This window comes from Lolium rigidum, chromosome 1 (assembly GCF_022539505.1).
Source record: "Lolium rigidum isolate FL_2022 chromosome 1, APGP_CSIRO_Lrig_0.1, whole genome shotgun sequence".
NCBI lineage: Eukaryota > Viridiplantae > Streptophyta > Magnoliopsida > Poales > Poaceae > Lolium > Lolium rigidum.
Window position 1 is genome coordinate 332712496 of NC_061508.1, and position 12880 is coordinate 332725375.

At 43.3% G+C, this 12880-nt stretch overlaps 1 long non-coding RNA gene across 1 annotated transcript; it reads left to right on the plus strand.

The window, feature by feature from the left end:
* Positions 1 to 8210: 8210 nt before the first annotated feature.
* LOC124684399 lies at positions 8211 to 12275 on the plus strand. Its single transcript, XR_006997005.1, has 4 exons — positions 8211 to 8329; positions 8813 to 8940; positions 10735 to 10932; positions 11069 to 12275. It is a non-coding gene; the product is annotated as an uncharacterized LOC124684399 (long non-coding RNA).
* The last annotated feature ends 605 nt before the right edge of the window (positions 12276 to 12880 follow it).

Genomic DNA, 12880 nt, shown 5'->3' on the forward strand with positions numbered 1-12880 from the left:
GTTGCATACCCGAAATCTGATCATATGTGCAACACTGCAGTGGAGGTGGTACTGCCTGGCCAGGTGGTGAGGTGCGATCTGGATACCCCGCTTTACAGGAAAACAACCTTACAGTGAGATTCAGGAAGAGTAGATGCCAAAAAAGAAAAAGATTCAGGAAAAGGGAGAAGCAATACATCCTGAGTTGGAAAAAATAGAGCTAACCATTCAGTACATTCTGAGTTGGAGAGAGTTATTTATAGGTGAAGAACATGACATTAAACATGAGAAGAGCCCTCTTTTCGTGAACGAGGGAACAAAATGGTAGGATCACCTGCTCGTCATGGCTCCAGATGAAGTGAAACTTGGGTAGATAAAGACACGCTCTCACTTTATTTCAATGCATACTTTTCACAAATGGAAAAAAAACTTCTCAACTGAAAACAAGCTGGATAATGGGGGATTGTCCCTATGTACAAAGTATTTTTTTTCTCTTTCGTTATGTTTGTTAATATGTCCCTAATGGAGGGCTTCGTCCTATGTACAAAGTATTTTATTTTCTTTTCGTTATGTTTGTTAATATGTCACTAATGTTTTTGAAAGTATTTTCAGTTGTAATCAGACAGGTGGCACCGTGACGCGCCAGGCGCTGAGGTTGTATGACTTTGCTGCACACCAATCTCTTGCCCTGGAAATGCATCATCACTAGACCTGCCTGGAGGAGTGTCCAACAAATGCATATCTCTCGTGTTGCCTCACTTGTTCCTTCTTCTACACCACCAACAAGGTCTTTGTGCATTTCCCTATACCCATTGCCTTGCTACATTGTTGTTCATGCTTGAAATTTGTTCCCGTCTTCGTCGGTCTATAAATCCATGCATTTGTTTTATTGCCTCATCGAAGGTACTCTGTTTTAGTACTAGACACACTGTTTGACCTCTTATGTGAGCCAATTATCAACGCTAAAGGCACACGAGGAGTATGATTTTAAATGTTACAGTGACATTAGTATTTGAATAGTAGGTATTTTCTGATTGGTGTTGTGATTTATCAATTATTTTACATTTTTTCTAAATTTTCTGACCATAGCTCTCAGATATAACAAGGTGCTATGAAGTATAATGCTGCTCACCAGCAGCTGGATTACTCGGATCAAACGGAGTTGAACTTACAAGGTGACCAAAGACTTAAAATAGTGCAATTTTAATTATTTCCAATCGAGCTAATTTTAGGAGGACCTCTTATGAACAAGAAAAGTAAGAACTTTGTACTTTATATTTTTAAATATCTTGTGTATTCCATTGACTTAGATGAACACTTGTAATATAATGAGTATGCAGTACCCAAACATTGTATTAATGACGTTTCTCTCTCTCTAGATTTAATGTGTCTTGGTTACTTCAAGAAAAAGGAAGGATCCATCACACAAAGCTTACTATTGTATTGCAGAAATGGCTAAATACCTGAAGCCAAGAGCCATTACATTGAAAAGTAACATGTTCATTTGATTGTCCTTCATCATGGCCCTATTGCAGTTTTCCAATTCGAGCAAGGGCAAAGGACCTTCTTCAAATTCACTTATGTCATCTCTTTTTCTTTTCAAGAAAAATTGATTCTTCTCTGAGTGACCTTCCTCATGGCTGTTGCAATTTATAAAATTGAAAACAATTTCAGAGAACAATCCAATCCATGCTATCAAAATGACAAATTGCTAACTAGGGATTTGCAGTGGGGATTTGGGAAATAAAGGAAAATACTTGGATTGAGAAATTGGGGACGAGTACGGCTCGAATCGTTAGCTGATCGATGCGTCTGCTAGACAATCTGCCTGCACCGCCGGCAGATACCTCGTACCCGTGCGTCCGTACCTACGGGCTGCGGCGACCTCTGGATGCAATGGTGGCTTGTCCCCTCTGCTGCTGTGCCGCCTTGCTCCGCCTCTGCCGCTTCCCACGGTTGCCCTTGAATTCCTAAACCTAGCAAGCAGTGAGGCAGAGCCGCTTCGCTTCCATGGCTTCATTTCTCTCTCTCTTTGTCGTGTACTGTCATTCGTGTATGTGGAGTCCTGGGAGGCACCCTGACTTTTTTTTGAGTGGGGGAGGCACCTTGACGATCAGGTCAGAGTGCTCTGGTGGGCTGGGCATAGCTTTTTTTTTCTCCAAAAACCTGGGTGGGCTGTGACCCAGTTCGCTCCCTACTTAGCTTGGCCAGTACTTTGCACCGCTTAAAAAACAACTCAGCCAGCGTGCATGATAATGCTTTTTTTTTTGACAGGCATGATAATGCTTCTTAAATTGATTGGGTGTGAAGAAACATACACACACCAGAGAGGAAAGAAGACTATAATTTCCTACAAGGTGGTTCATTGAAAAAAGAGTCGAAAATGCATGGTGGTCAGGGGTGAGCTAGAAAAAGTTTTGGAAAAGTTTTCTACAATATTTTGGCGATGATATGCACATTTATTAAAATAGCTCAACTTTAACATATTTTTTTATTTGTTTTACAATTTAATTTTGCATTATGTTTTGAGAAATCATACATGGCTTTTGTTTGTTGTTAGAAGGGAAATAATAAGGATAAACAGTAGTTATGAGGGAAGAGGTCACAGAAGGACGAGAACCATGTCTTCCACGGTTATGAATGAGAATTGCAGGTGCACACTTCTTATGTTTTTTTAGAAGGCACAAGCATATTTTCATATAGGAGATGAAACAAAACGTTGGAATATTCATGTGCATCATGCTTACATGTACAGGGAGAAAACATTTTCATAACCGTGGCAACGCACGGGCATTCAACTAGTAGATATTATAGATGTGTTTGAGTCTTGAACAAAAAAAACTACAGTAGCTAAACCCGGACAAGTCTAGCACATCTATTTATGGACAGATGTACTACTACTTACTTGGTATATATACAGAGGTGCTTCACATTCCTGCAACTCACCTCAACCAAAACACCATAAACCGGGACAACTATTACAACTTCTTCCTATTACTACCGGTACTACTACTTCGGATACAAGAAGCATGTCACAATCCTACAACTGGACCTTGGTCAAACAGAAAAAAGGCAAGCCATAGGCTTGCAGCCGCGCTCCAGGCGGCACACTCCTCTGCAAAAAAACTACGGTAGCGCATTCGTCAAACGGAAGAAAAGACAAGCCGGCAACAAAGACTAGCACCAGCGCAATCAAAACACCGATCGACTTCATCCTCCCCCGTTTTCATCAAACAAGACCAAATCACGGCCAGGAAAAAGGCAAACGCTGATTACCAAATGCTACATTCCACATGCACAGCTGGTAACGAGCAGCGCAAGCCAGCCACAAATATCCATCTTTCGAGATGAACAGCACCACATATATCAAAATGGATAACTCGCAAACCCATCTTTTCGGTTCGACAAGCAATCTCCAACACATTACACAAGGGATATTCTAGTAGAGCGTCGGATCATGGAAATCAACACTGGATCACATCAGCACTTAAAGGAGAGCACTGCACATACACACCAGAATTCCTAAGCAAGTTAATCTGCTACGAAATTATGTGCGTGTAATGCCATGGGATCAACTACTGACTTATAAGATAGATAGATGACCAGAAAAAAACACCATCACCATAGTTCAAAATACAGGTGGTTAATATCATAAGCTATGGGCAGAAATCAACCTTTCCATAAGCAATGAACACAAAAAGGCAACACATTTCATCTTTTATACGTCTGCATTATGTGTTGAATCCAAAAAAGAGCACAAATTTCAGCAAGGAATTGCCTCACACAACACAGCAATTTCAGCAAGACTAAGACATATGTTTCAACCGATTTCACTATACCAAGTCAAGCATAATAAATAATCAATGACGCCCAACACCTTTACATCACGGCAATGTAGTAAACAAAAAAAAATCTTGGTGCAGGAGAATCAATAGCCGCAAACACACACAGTGCAGTCCAAGGAAAATAGGGACTACTCGAGAGAGAAAGAGAGACCTTCAGGGTGACCCAGTAGTGTAGGAGACATCCCAGTCGAAGAAGGCAGGGGCAGCAGGGCACGCTGGACACCGGCAGCAGCAGCAGCAGCAGATCAGCAACTTACTCGCCTACAATCTCCTTGGCTTCAACTTCACATGCTGAGGCGCAGCAATTTCCGAGACCATCTATCTGCCTTGCCACATAAAATGAGACCAAATTGACTTCCTGTACCTAATAAGAGATGCAGCTACAAATGTAGACGAGACCAGAATCCTAGGTCCACAAAAGAGGCATATCAGAACAGGAACATGACCTTGACGATGAAGGTGGTTCACAGAGCAGAAGAAGGTTTCTCCTGGACCGGCGAGTGTGCTGCTCTGAGATGTGCGCACCAATCTCTCCAGCCCATCCACTCATCCAGCTGCTCAAGAAAGAACCAGTAGCAAATGGAATAAGTGAACTCTGAAACATACTAAATTTAACTAGCAACTAAAGCTAGCTCCTGCCATGCTAAAGCTAGAACACTAATGGCTGATATCCTCCTATCTAAAACAAAAATTTGATCATCTTTTCACATACCTAAGGTTTCAACAGGAAACTACAACAGTATTAAACATTTCAGTTCAGTTAACTAGTTGGGTGCAGACAAGGACAGCTCTATAACACCCATGATTGCATGAGTAATAGTACTCAAATGAAGCAAACCATTGCAATTCGATATCCTTTATAAACCAGAACGTGGGATTAAATTGTGGTCACAAATCAGATTGCTTTTCTGTACTGGTAACAGTTTGGATACCAAAAAAAAAAAAAATTGCTAAATGGCACCGACCAAATCTTCAGTCATGCCATACACGAAGCCTGAACCAATGTCAATCGCCACGGCAAGAAGGCCATGGCACACAACAATGAATGCGTGGTTTCTCTACCTCAAATAAAAAATGAATGCGTGTTTTCTCAACTGCTAGCATATTCGACATTTTTTTAAAAAAATCCGATTTTTTTGCAAGAACACACAGGGAGGAGGAGAGGGGCCTCACCGGCATCAGCAGCATGGAGTTGTGGCCGGAAGCAGGAGCTCGGGAACGTGGTCGCCGGCAGCAGCTACGAGCAGCAGCTCGTGTAGGCAGGGACTGCAGACCTAGGCGCCGGCGAGCTCCACCGCGGCACCGTCCATCGAGGCTGCTTCGTCGGGGAGGAGCCGCGGAGGGGCGAAGAGGGAGGATGGGCACCAGGCCGCGGCCCAGGCGACAGTGGAAGCCTGGCCGCCGGCGAAGAGGGCACCGGAGGTGCGGCTCGATCTGGATCGGGTCGTGCGCAGCGGGTGAGGGAGAGAGGTGCTGGCTGAGGTGTTGGCCGGAGTTGGGAGGCAAGGCGCAAGGCTCACGGGATGGAGGATATCGAGAGGAGAGGAGGGAGGCCGGATAGTGGAAGCTTGGCAGCTGGGGACGCAGAGCTCCACATTTCGTCTCCCCGATGACGGCCTAAAGTTCTGGTCCAAAACTAAATTCGTTTGGCATACAAGGGAACTTTTTGTTTTTAGCATACAAGGGAGCTTAATAAATATTAATACAAATGTCATGTACGTGCATGCGATACATGTCTCTTTCTTCGATCAAAAAGTACAGTATGTATCTATCTCTTGCTACCAAACTAAAATAAAATATAGAGGAGCTAGGTCTTAACAAACGCGGTGTAGTGGAGCAAACAACCGGATGTACATATCACGGAGTTGTGATTGATGAATCACCCGATTGATCGCATGGATGGAAATCTCGGTGCCGAGGTCGTCATGTGCATCTAAGGGTTTGAGTCAAGAGTGTCTCAGTTTGTCAAAACGGGGCCACGACGATGGAGTCATGAGCGATATATTACGATGCTAGGTTTTCGGAAGTCCCACCTGAATTCTAGATGAACAACGTCATTAGCTATTCTATTTTTGTGGAAGAAACCCCATAACTTGTTCCCTTCCTTCCTCACATGGATACGGGACTGGTTGACTTCAAGCAGCAAGAAAATCTTTATTCTTTGACTCCATGAATATGGTGGAGCCGTGAAGTCAACCTCGGGTGAAATGCGCTTGTAGATGAGTGCATGTTGATTACCATAATGAAAACCGTAGCTAGCTCATGGGGCCAACATAATATGTGCGTTCATTAGTAGACTAGTCATAATGGGAAGTATCATACACTAGTATCATGCACATGATACTAGTTTATGATACCACCTCCACAATGCATAGTATTATAATATGGTATCATATTTATGTCATATTTAATGTTTTGTAGAATCTCAATGCAAATGTGTGTACATTATGTACTATTTGTCATGGAGTTTTCTAGATTTATGTGTAATGATACGGTATCATATTATGATACTACTCTCATCTCTCACCTCATTAATTGATGTGACACATCAGATTTTTGCCAACATGGCATGTATGAGAGTACTTATGATACTCCCATTGGGGCTAGTCGTATGAAGTATCATCTGGTGCACCCCACCGAAAACACTCAACTAAATTCCACATAATGCATGGATACCAATGTCCTTGCGTGTCCTTCCATGGTCCGCTGGGTGTCCATAGTGGCCCACAAATAAGTGACCCAAGAAAAGGGTCATCTCTCCCTTCTCTCAACTATTTCTCTTTCCAACCGATAATGGCCGCCGCCTTTCCTCAATCCCTGTCTCCTCCGGGAGGCGAACGGCGCGCCTTTCCTCCATTGCTAGTCGCTGCCTCTCCTCCCTCCCCTTCCCGGTCTCTGGTAGAGCGCATCGAGAAGCTCGCTCGTCTGCACGCCTCTCCGTTGATGGTCCGCCAACCACGCACGTCCTAGACCTCGCCCAACTCCGCAATGACTGGCTCAACCTCGGCCTCAACGGACTTCGCTCTGACCGGCTCGTCCACCACATCGATGTACTTCGCGTTGGCCACCGCGTGGGTCCTCTCCAACCGGTGATGACATAGCCACACCCGCAACGCAATAGAGGTCGGGGCTAGCGTCGGGTATCATGCGGCATGGCGGCGGCGAACTAGTACTAGTACTTGGTAACTGAGAAAAAAAGAGAGGACAATATAATTTGGGCCGCCCATGTTAGGGAGAAATGGGTTGATACGACTTGTCTATGGTTGTTCGCGTGTCCACGATATAGACCTAAATGGACATTTTTTTTCCAATTTGGGTGATAGGGCTAGAATTTCCCTTAACTGCTCAACCGACACGACTCGACTCGCCCTAGCTTGGCTCGTGTTGTTACAAGCTTGATTCGTAGTCTCGTCATGCATGTTTACTGCTTCAATAGCATGGCCGATTGGTATGTGGCGATTTTAATTAATTTCGCAATTTTTTTTTGCAATGGGTTATTACTTATTGCTCTACTCCAACGAGTTACTACTTCTATAGCATAATAACTTTTGACCGTGACACCGATCGGGGGAAATTCCACCAAGGACACAACCATACCAAGATTAGTGTGAGAAAATCTTTGTGGTGACAGAACTAGAACTCTTTGTACTAGTAGTAGGAGTAATACACAATTCCTCACATTCATGGTGACGATTAATTAGGCAATACAAAAAGTCGGGCTATGTCCACCCAAAAAGCAGTGCTCGGTCATGCACTGATCCAAATTAATCGCCATAATAATTACCCACCGTTTAATTCTTTTCCATTTTCACGAGGAGTCGAGGGGGGCTCTTTCACGAGGCTGCCCATTTATTTTCTTGCCAAAATTAGATGGTGAAAATTGAGTGAAGATGGAAATCAAATTAACTCCCCCACATTCCTCGCCATCTCCCAGCTCGCTCGCGATTCCGGCTGGCTCCGGCGAGGCCATGCGCTGCCGCTGCCGCTCCGTCCCGTACACATTCCTCCCCCACAACTCCCCCTCCATCTCTCAGCTCTAACACCGCCACCGTGTCCGCTTGATTCCGGCCTGCTCCGGCGAGGCTCTGCGCTGCCGCTGCCGCTGCCGAGCCACTCCTCCTTCTCCACCGACTACCCTTCTTTCTGCATCCTCCCCGACGAACCCTAGCTAGCCCAGGCGCTCAATTCCGCCTACTCAACTCCCAATGCAGCCCCGCCGCCCCTGCACGCACGCCGGGAGGGACGCCGCCCTGGTGCATGCCCCTCCTCCGGAGGTAACGAGCGTGGCGACCTGACGGTGTAGCTAGGCGATGACCGTGGCCGGCGGTAGGAGCGGGGCCTGCTGGTGTGGTCCCCTCTCCTTGTTTTTACTGCCGGCGTCCATGGGGAGCTCCTCCCGGCGACTTCCCAGGCCACCTCCCCGAGATACTGCCGCCGGCGACGTATCCGACCTCCTGCCGCGGGCCACCATTCTGACCTGCCGCTGCCGTCGTCATCTCAACAAGGTCCTGCTACGTGAGCTGCCTCTTCCCCTACCGCATCTAGTTTTCTTGATAAAATCGTTTTTTTTCTTGTTCGGTTGATTGTGCAGCCATTAAATTGAGCATGGACATATACAGTAGATCAAAATCCCTTTCTTCAGTAAATCAAAAAGTTCAATCGATTGGTTGATTGCACCAGCAACCTGAAGCTAGTTCTGTACGTGGCTGCTAGCTACTTCTGTTGATGGAACATTCAGATTGCTTGGCTACTCAGAGTTGGTTAATAATATATATGGTTTTTGGAACTAACATACATTGCTCAGTCTAGCAAGCATGAGTAATGGCCTTCAGCTAAACGTTCCAGCAAATCAGGCTGGTGTAGGGAGTAGAGAAAGCTTCTACGGAAGATGGAAATCCATTTCAACCATTCATTACTTCTCATGTGCATAGACAGTAGTAGATGTATATGAAATAGATGTGCTCACTATTTTGATTGTTTGCTTCCAGTTATGCATAGCCTGCAGTGCTGAAACCATGGAGAAAAAGACGGTGACTTCCGGCCATCCCAGAACACCTGCCATCGGTGACGTCCCTGACAAGCTGCTGCCCTTCACCTCCCCAACAAGCTACTAATGGTGAGCTTCCTCTTCCCCTCTCACATATGTTCTTCTTGCTAAAAAATGGATTTTCCTGTTCGGTTGATTGTGTAGGCAGTAGCTTGGGTGTGCACCTATGCAATAGACGGAAATCCCTTTCAGTAGATATAATGTGATGTGTGCATCGGCAGGTCCATACTTGCATATTTTCCACGAAACATCTTAGATCATAAGATATGGATTTGTGCTTGTATCGGTTTTCTTTAATTTGATCAAACAGATATTGCTTTGTCTCATGGAAAAGTACGGGGTGGCATCAAATCTTCTTCAGTTACAAGGGTAACATGTATGGATGGATTTAGAGCAGTACTCGGTTTTTCTATTTTATGTTTCCCTTCATGATGTAGTCTTGTCCAATCAGCTTTGACGGCATTTTCTACACCTCCTTGTATGTTGCACAGGTTATCATTTTTGTGGGTTCAGTGCATTTTGATTTGTAGGTTTTAGTTTTTACATCTGTTCAGTTGGTGTTCATCCCAATATACTTGAGCATATGGTCAATTGATTATTAAATTTTTAGGTTGGAATATGTTTTCTTATTCTGGAACAATTTGCCACTCATGTATCTCGTAATTTACTTTCTTACATCAGTGAAGTATTTGAGGTCTAATCTTGCTGCACCATTCTTACCTTGAATTATCTTTTGAGAAAGAGATGTTATCTTTGAAAACAAGACGTACCTACCCCTTTTCATCAGTACTGTGCAACTTGTTGGATCTATAGGTATACCTTTGCTATTATTGAAAGTCTTCTTCCTACAGTATACGTGCACTTTCTAGTTGAATGGCGAGACGTACTTCATTTGTTTGAAATTTTAGGATTTCAAAAAATCCATCTCTATTTTGACATAATCATTTATGGCTCACACCAACTTTTTTTGGATGCAAGAGGAGCATGATTGGAAATATAAAAATAATCTAATGTATGAATCAAGACATGGACTGCAGGTCAATCAAGTGGCCTTTGTTGTTTTAGTTGTCACTGGCATTTGAATATGTGTTTCTAACGACCCTTAGTTTTTGTATTACCCGCTTATGTAACAACTACTTGTTTTATCTACTGGTTTTACATATTTGGAGTTCAGATTGGTTAGTGCTAGCTATAGCCTATAATTTGAGTAAATATTGACCTTGTTATATGTCTACTAGCCATGCCTCCTGTAGACTGTAGCAAAGATTGGTGTTACTAGCCATGCTTCATGTAGATTTAGGATCTGCTTCTGTGCATTTGATCTTATAGAAAATATTTACGATCTTGTTAAGTAGTTATCTCTCAATGGAATTATCGGTACTGATTGGACTGCCTGTATCGATTCCTCTGCTGAAAAGGTTACATCTTGACATTCAGGTGTACGGCCAGATCCTTAATTATTTGTTGTTTTGTTTCATGTGAGCATAATTGCAGCTCTAGCTGTTCACTTTGCAGCAACTCCTAATATCCAAATGAGGAATAATAGCTGAAACTTTTGAACACACTAGTTGGTTCCCTCTATTATAAATAAATCATCAAACGTTATTATGCTAATATTGGTAACATTCTCTGGCTACGTTTTCTTTAACATGATAAATGAATGACCGAACTAAAATTATGTTGGTTGTTGATCCATGTATTCTCAGTTTCTTTGTATATATTGCGCCTAGCTCTGTTGGGGTATGGAATACAAAGTTCAACTACTATTTAGCAGACCAAACTCTGAACCGTCTATGAAATGCACAAGAAATCATTAAACCGAATATTTGTATTGACTCTACTGCATTCTTTTTTGAGCATCAGGGCAAAATGGACCGGTCGGTCTAATCGGTGGAGATAATGTGCAAGTTCTCAGAGCAGTACGCCAGCTGGTCCCGTACCTCCACCGCCGCCAACGTTGTTGCTGTCAAGATCCTGTTTCTCCCGGAGCTGATGTTGCCGACGGCCACGTTCTCGGGCTCATGCTGACGGCAACGGCCACCTCCCCAGCAAGCTACTCCTGTGAGCTCTCTTTCCTCCTCCTCTATCATATTCTTGCAAAAAAAGTTTCCTTTGCATGGGTAGTAGAGAAACTGTGCATTTATTGGTAGATGGAAATCCATTTCACTAAATCAAAGCTTCTCATTCATATATGAAGGTCCATGTTTACTGCACATTCTGCATGGGATGCATCAAGGCGGCCAGGTGGCTGGCAATTTTGAGTATGGTCGAGTGGGTAGCATCGATGCGGAGCAGCAGAAGTCTCCTTTGTCCGTGCCTAGCAGCAGGATGGTAGCAAGGTGCTCAGGTTGCAGCCTTCATCCAAGAAGAAACGGAAAAATTCGTTCTTCTCTCTTTCCGTAAGCACAATTTGAGTGGAACACACACACAAACCAATTGAAAATCAGATTGATTGTTGTGTTTGGTTGCCAGCAAGTAGGACATCCGGTCGGATGGCGTTCTGAAGATGTTGACGGGCAGATGTTGGCTCCTCATTCTGAATTCTTTTCTCGAACAGAACAAACTTCTTTTTAATTTATAATTCTGAATGTTGAATGCTGATTGAGGGTGTGCTGCAACTCGATACTGGATAGTTTACCTGTTTACCCTAGTTTGGTATGTAGAATGGTGCTTTTAACTATGTTTTGCTGTAACCTGGAGTTAGTCTTGTATTTCTTGATTTGCCTGGTAAGTGTATATAGCAGTAGCATTAACAAAAATCCAATATCTGCATGTCATGTCTATGTTAATTACTAGTGTGTTGTACCAAGTCAAAGCGGCCTTGTTATATTCTGTAGTCGACCTTTATATTGTTACTTTGGTGCATACACTTTTGAACACACTAGTTGGTTCACTCTGCTATAAATAAATCATGAAAAATTAGTATGATAACATTTGTAACATTCTCTGGCTGTGTTTTCTTTGACGTATTAAATGATTGACCGGACTAAAATTATGTTGGTTGCTGATCCATGTATTCCTGGTCTCTTTCTATATATTGCAACTAACAATGTTGGGCTACGGAGTACAAAGTTCAACTATTATTTATTAGACCAAACTCTGAACCGTCTATGAAATGCACAAGAAATCTTGCGAAAAATGTTTCCTTTTGCATAGGCAGTAGAGAAAGTGTGCATGTATTGGTAGATGAAAATTCATTTCACTAAAGCAAAGCCTCTTGTTTGGATATGCAGGTCCATGTTTGCTGCACAATCTGCATGGCATGCATCAAGGCGGCCAGGTGGCCGTCAATTTCGAGCAGGGTCCAGAGGGTAGCATGGATGCGGAGGCAGACGTCCTCCTTTATCCGTGTGTAGCAGCTTGCCGATAGCGAGGTACTCAGGTCACAGCCTTAATCCAAGAAGAAACGGAAAAATGTATACCGGTCTTTCCCTCTTGGTTAAATTTATTATTCTCTCTTTTCATGATAACAATTTGTGTCAAACACACGCATTAGTTAAAAATCAGATTGATTGTTTTGTTTGCTTGCCTAGGCAAGTAGGATGGCCGGTCGGATGGTGTTACGAAGATGTTGACCAGGTGACTGCGGCTCCTGAATTTAAATTCTTTTATCAAAGAGAAGAAACAAACTTCTTTTTAAATTATAATGCTTGAATGTTGAATTCTGATTGTGGTGTGATGCTAGCACGCAACTCGAGACTAGATAGTTAGTATTGTATTTCTTGATTTGCCAGGTGAGGTATATAGCAAGAGCATTAACAACATGTCCAGTTTCTGCACATCATATCTATGTATTACTATGCTGTACCGACCTTGTTATATTCTGCCGTATGCATGCACATCGATATAGCTTCTATTTCTACAAGCATTTGAGCCTCTCGAGGTACTATTTGTAAATCATTATATTGTTACTTTGGTTGCATACAAAAATGGCTCGGTATTAACAACATATTGTGGTACATGAATGCCATCCCTACGATGGGATGGTGATGGCAGCACAAGTTGCTTG